We start from the raw sequence: 6,000 nt of genomic DNA on the forward strand, positions 1-6,000 counted from the left end.
TATTAACCCCTCTCTGAGAAACTAGAGAAAAAGGATTTTAAGGGCATCCTGATTTTTTTTTCTTTAATGTTTGGAAAGAGGAAAAACTAGATCAGTGAAAGTTTTTCTATTCTCTTCCCATCTGGCCACTTAAAACTCTTCAGAAAGGCCATTGGATTTACTGAGATGATATTAACACACTATAATTTTGTAAAGAAGGCAATAAATAAGAGATCTATTAATTCACTTTCACTAAGAAGTTCTAAAGGCAGAACAGAGGAGGTAAAGGACCTATGATGTCTCTCACACTATATACTTTCAGGCAGTAAATAGTACTGATCCTTAAGAATGCTTTATTAGGATGGGATTTCAAAATGAACCTATCCCTGTACCTACTGAGGTTTTTAACATCTACTTATAACAAATTTTTACAGCTAACACAGATATTTGAAAAGAGCATTTACAGTCAGTAATATGCCATCTTGGGGTAGAAATACATGTACATTTCTTTTAAAAAAACAGCTTTATTGAAGTATTATTTCCATGGAGTGAAACTCACCCATATTAAGTGTATAATTAAATAAACTTCAGCAGTCATTTGTATACCACCACAATTAAGCTATTAAACATTCTATCACCTTCAAAAATTCCCCATGGCTCTGCAGTCAATTCTCTAACCCCCTACCTCACTCCCAGCCCTCCCCCCAGGAAAACATTGCTCTGCTGTCACTTTCTTTTTCCTTTTACTAGAATGTTATAAAAATGAAAACATACAAGATTTAAAGTTTGTTTTTTTGTCCTGGCCAGGTATCTCAGTTGGTTAGAACATCATCTTCATATGCCAAGGTTGTGGGTTCGATCATTGGTTAAAGCGCATACAAGATCTGTCCAGAAAAAGTCCAGTCACTGTAATGTAATGAAAATGTTTTGTGCACAATTTATGTAACCTGGAAGACAAGGAGACTGGACTGGAGTGGGCAGGTGAGAACAATGATGACTTCACAGTGCTAGTCAGTGGTGGTGGTAGATTCTGTTGAGTGAGCACGTGTACTGTGTGGCCGTTGCATTCAAAATGAGCAAGTAGAGCAACAAATCTGCATGAAATTTTGCGTGAAGTTTGAACATTCCAACATGGAAGCTATTGGGATGATTCTGAAGGATTTTGGGGGATGATGCAACGAGTGCAGCACAAAAGAAAGTGTGGCACAAACACTGCAAAGATGGTCAAGAAGCTATTGAAAATGACCCAAGTTCTAGAAAGCCTGCAAAAGTAGAACACCTGAGAATGTTGAACATGTATGGGCTGCAATCAACAAAGATCTGAGAACTGTGTGGGGTCCCAAGGTGCCTACTTTGAAGGGGACTGAGGCATCATTGTCCTTTGCACAATGTTTTGTGTATTTTCAATAAAAGTCTCTACTTTTCATATTACCTGGCTGGATCTCTAGACACTGGATGGACCTGGTACAACAATCAACCAATAAATGCATAAATAAGTGGAACAGCAAATTGATGTTTTTCTCTCTCTCTCTCTCTCATATCAATAAATAGAATAATACAAAAGTTTTTTTTTAGATAAAAGGGTTTTTTGTTTGTTTTGTTGTTGTTTTGGTATGGCTTCTTTTGCTTGGCAGGTTATTTTTGAGATTCATCCATATTGTTGTACATATGAGTAGTTCATTTATTTCTCTTGCTGAGTGGTGTTACATTGTATGGATAGTCCACAATTTACTTTAAAAATTTATTATAAATCACATTGCTCTGAGCATTGGTGTATGTGTTATTGTGATTATATGTTTTCATTTCACTTCAGTAGATACCTAAGAGTAAAATTTCTGTCGTATGGTGTGTATTTAGCTTTGTAAAAAAACTGCTAGAATTCTTTCCTAATGATTTATTATTTTATATTCCCACCAGAAAAGCATAAGGGTTCTAGTTGCTCCACATTCTGTCTATCCTTTAGCAAGCATTAAAATATCTTTTTAATTTTAGCTACTCTTGTGAATGTACAGTAATATCTCATTGTGTTTTTAATTTGTATTTTTGTAATGACTTATAACGTTAAACATTTTTATGTCTATTCATTTATCTTCTTTTGTGAACTATTCTGTTCATTTTTTAAGTTGTCTTCTTATGGAATTTAAGAATTTTTAACATAGTTTAGATACAAGTCCTTTGTTGGATACATGTTTTGCAAGTATTTCTCCCAGAGCATGGCTTACTGGTTCATTTCCCTGAAGGTATCTCTCAAAGAGCAAAAGATTTTATTTTTGTTAAAGTCTAATCTATCAATGTGTATTTTATGCTTTCTCACTTTTTTGTTTTATCTAAGAATTAATCTAAGTTTACTAGCTTTTTCTTCTCTATTTTCTTAACAAAATCTCATTGTTTTAGTTCCTAAGTTTAGGTTTATGAGACATTTGAATTAACTTTTATCGGGGTGTTAGATAAGGGTTGAATTTCAAAATTTCCATAGAGATTTCCTATTGTTTCAGCACCACTTGTTGAAAAAGACCATCCTGCTCCATCAAAGTGCCTTCTCATTTTGTCAAAAATTTGTTGCTTATACATGTATGGATCTATTTCAGTCGTCTCTGTTTTGTTCTATTGGTATGTCTGTCTGTCTGTGCCCCAATACCACACTATCCTAACTACTATAACTTTATAATATATTTTGAAATCAGGAAATATTAACCCTACATTTCTATTTTTTCAAAGTTATTTTGAATACTCTAAATCCTTTGCATTTCCATATGAATTTTAGAATCAACTTGTCAGTATCTACAAAAAAGTTTTCTGGGATTAGAATTAGTATTGTATTAAATCTATAGTTCAATCTGGTGAGGACTGACCAGACATATCTCTCCTATTTAGCTCTCCTTTAATTTCTCAGAATATGTTTTTTAGTTTTTATCATACAGGTCTTTCACATCTTTTGTCAGAAATATCCCTAAGTATATCAAATTTTTGCTGCTTTTATAAATGATACTGTTTTTAAATTCCTTTTGTTCATCACTAGTGTAGAGAAATGTAGTTAATTTTTTATAGAGATCTTATACCCTGATACCTTGTTGAAGTCAGCTATTAGTTCTAGTAGGCTCTTTGCTGATTCCATTAGATTTTCTATGTAAATACTCATGACTGCTGTGAATAAAGACAATTTTACATCTACTTTTACTTACATTGTGTGGATTTATAACAATTATTTCCACTTCTAATCATATAATGAGTTAGGTAAGCTAAATAAACCTCTTCAGTAAACACCTAAAAATTCTGGATAAAGTATTTTGAAACACCTTATTAAATGCATTGCTAAGCTGGTCAGAAAGTAAGGGAAATTCCCAAAAACCTCTAAAGAAATAAAATCCCAAATCAAATGAAGTAAACAAGTGTTGAAGAGAGAAACCCGCTATTCCTTAGTAAACCAGAATTTCAATGTTAATGATGAGAGACAAAACCTTGAACCTTATGGGGTAGAAAAATTATAATCTGAAACCCCTCCACGGAGTCAAGACCTAAAAGCTATGCCTTCAACAAAAAAGTGAAGTAGCCCTGACTGGTGTGGCTCAGTTGGTTGGCCATTGGCTGCATTCCTGCTCAGATGTTTCCCTCTTACACCACTGTTTCTCATCTTGTTCCCCCTCCCTTCCCCTCTCCCTAAAAAGTAAATAAATAAAATCTTTTTAAAAGAAAGTGTGAATTAGGTAGAAGAAAACAGGCACATAAAAGAAATGGCAAGCAGAAAGGCATGGAGGGCTAATGTCCTGGATAAAAGAGGGCCCTGTACAAAATCCTCTCTAGGGACAATTAAAACCACCTTCACTTTTATTTATGCGACCATCATTGTCAATGACTATTGATGAATGGGTTCTCATTTTAATATTCTCTGTATTTTGACATTCATCTTAATCTCGGAATACTTTTTGCCTCTGGTTATTAGATAGTGATGTTTTCATGAACAAAAGAAAAAGTAGCTTTCTTTACTTTCAACCCTAACCTTCAACTAATCCACAGAAACTCAATGTACAATATATGCCATTGGGTGACCTGAGCTTAAGATAGATCAAAATGAATTCAAATTTAATTTTTAAAATGCTTTTAGTGCTAGCTAAAGAAACTGGCATGCTATTGTTTGATTTTCTTTTTTTTTTTTTTACTCAGTTGAAATCTCACAATATAGGATACTGAGAAAATATTGGAAAATTCTATCTGTGCTTTACAGATGTTTAACCTCACTTTTTACGTACTTTCCTCTCTATGAAAAAAGGGAGAATAAATTAACCATCATTTTGACAAATATATAGCAATATTGAGTTTGTGTCAAAAACAAGGAAATAATGATATAGAAATTAAAATACAAAATGGAATTTTAAAACTATATATATTTTTTAATTTTGAGATTAAATCTTTTGCTCCATTACAATGTCACTCCTTTATTTTTATGTTATGGGCTCCTTCAATCTTGTAACTCCCCACAAATTGATTTATTGGTTTCGTAAATTTTTCTTCACAGAAAATATGGAAAGTTTCTTGAAGTCTAATTTCCTATTGTGCTGTAGTTTTTCTCTTTAATGGGTATGTGTATTTTGTTAATTCTAAGTAGGTTTTTCTGAGAAGCTATATAATTAAGCATTTTTTTCTAGTTCTGAAGTGTGCAAATGGAGCTTTAAAGGAAGAAATGGTCATCATCTTCATCCATACATAACTTTATTTGCTAATGTGATACTAGTGTTAGGCCATCCTAAATATAATTTTTCACTAATGGCCTCTAAAATGATTTATAATCTGTTATACTCCCTATTAAGAGGGTTACATATTATTTGTGCAGCTTTCTCCTGGTGACTTAATATCATAAGATTTTACCCAACTTACTTTAGATTTTAAAACTAGCTTTATTACAGTGTTATTTTGGGGAAAATCATCTTCTTGATGAGCATTTGTTTAGCTTGAGGAATAGTCCCCTTTAAAGTCAATCACTCTAAAAAATGTGAACAATGTAGTGGTTTTACAATGAGGCTATAATTTAAAACGGCTACTTGGTTATTGGTGTTTAACCAGTGGTATCATACATACTATCATAGTGTCATAGTATCATAGTGTTTGAGCAACTGAATAGATACATACGTGTTTAAATGCATTTTCATTTTTGAATTTTTATAATTTTAAATGATGTTTAAAATTCTACATTCTACTTTCCATGGGTAAAAGTGAATATAGGAAGATTGCAATTTATATGCTAGAACTCAAATTTGTATAAACTCTGGACCTTATGTAAAAATTCTAACATAGTAAATTTTTGATAAGACACTCCTCATTAAAGCAAATTTTCTCCATGTTATCTATCTAATTAAAGTAATTATGTTTACCATGTCTAGGTGTGCTCGGATGGTCCATATTTCTTTCTGTAGAGTTAAGCATGACAAGTTATGTCCTAAAGGTTGTAAGAAGGTTTTTGAAGTATCATTGAAGTTTTTTTAATACTTAGAAAAAAATTAAACTCACAAAGTAATTTGGACTCTTTGTGTTCAAAGAATTGTTTAACTATTCTTAATATATGTTCACTCCAACCACATTTGTGGCTGTGTTTCTCTTATGTTGATATCTCTCAATATGCATTCTGTTTGTTAGCAATGTAATATATACACCATAACATATATAGTATTGTGAAATTAGTATATTAATTTATAATGTAATATATACCTTCATCATTAGTTAATATATTTTTACAAAAATAAATGTAGCATATAAGTTTGTAATTTTTATACTTATGTTCATAAGGAATATGAGTTTACTTTAAATGAAATTAAAATGATGTAATAGTAAAATGAAATGCTTTACAATGAAATTTTTCTGTATTATTTTGGATAATAATGATAACTAATATTTATTGAGGGTTTTTGCCCATCACTGATCTGTAAAGTACCTCAATTTTCACAACAACCTGGAAGATAGGTACTATTATAATTACCACTTTGACATATTGAGAAAATGAGGTCCAGAGAGCTTAAATAATTTTTCCAC

The sequence above is a fragment of the Sturnira hondurensis genome, unplaced genomic scaffold, assembly GCF_014824575.4.
Source record: "Sturnira hondurensis isolate 20B ecotype Veracruz unplaced genomic scaffold, ASM1482457v3 Scaffold0013515, whole genome shotgun sequence".
NCBI classification, from domain to species: Eukaryota; Metazoa; Chordata; class Mammalia; order Chiroptera; family Phyllostomidae; genus Sturnira; species Sturnira hondurensis.